General features: G+C 42.6%; 1 pseudogene; it reads right to left on the bottom strand.

Annotated features, from left to right (window-relative positions):
- Positions 1-509: 509 nt before the first annotated feature.
- On the bottom strand, positions 510-602 carry LOC132769541 (U6 spliceosomal RNA; annotated as a pseudogene).
- Between the last annotated feature and the right edge of the window lie 233 nt (positions 603-835).

The following is an 835-nucleotide window of genomic DNA, read 5'->3' as shown; positions in this document are numbered from 1 at the left end:
TACTTCATCTTTGCCTGTACTATCCTTCCCTCCAATGAGCAGTCGGGCTTTATTTCCTGGAGGATGGACTGGGTGGATCTTCTGGCGGTCCAAGGCACTCTCAGAACTTTCCTCCAACACCACAGTTCAAAGGCATCTATCTTCCTTCGCTCAGCCTTCCCTAAGGTCCAGCTCTCACATCCATAGGTGACAATGGGGAATACCTTTGCTTTTGGGGGCGCCCATGGATGATGCAAATTCACCAACTTCAGGTGGATTGGGTTGTTGTAGGTTTTTTGGACTGTATGGCCATGTTCTAGAAGCATTCTCTCCTGACATTTTGCCTGCATCTATGGCAGGAATCTTCAGAGGTTGTGACCCATAGAGATGCCCTTGCATATTCATGTGTTGGTTGACTATCAAATAATATCAAATAAAGGCCCCAGCAGTTTTCAGGAAAGGCACAATATTTTCATTCTGTAGATAATTCATACTCTTGTACATACAGTGGGTAGCTAGATGTCCAAGAGAAAAAAAAAATAAGACTAGCCTTTTCCGCACAGGGGCCATGCTAATCTTCTCTGTATAATTCCAATTTTAGTATATGTCCTGCCGAAGCGAGTTATTTTTCCATGTGTAAGATTCCTCCAGCTTCAATGGAGTGCTAACGTGGTATCATGTTTTGAGCATTGGATTATGGACCTTATTACATGTGTGTGGAAGGGGGATAGTATCTTAAAATGTAGCATTTTACTCCTTGCACAAAACCTTACAGAAGCGTAAGGAAATCGAAACTGAATCCTAAATACATCTGGAGTACACATGTCAAATACATGGCCTGTGGGCTAAATATAGT

The sequence above is a fragment of the Anolis sagrei genome, chromosome 2 (genome assembly GCF_037176765.1).
Source record: "Anolis sagrei isolate rAnoSag1 chromosome 2, rAnoSag1.mat, whole genome shotgun sequence".
NCBI lineage: Eukaryota > Metazoa > Chordata > Lepidosauria > Squamata > Dactyloidae > Anolis > Anolis sagrei.
The sequence above is the reverse complement of the archived record's forward strand: the minus strand, read 5'-3'. Positions and strand labels throughout refer to the sequence as shown.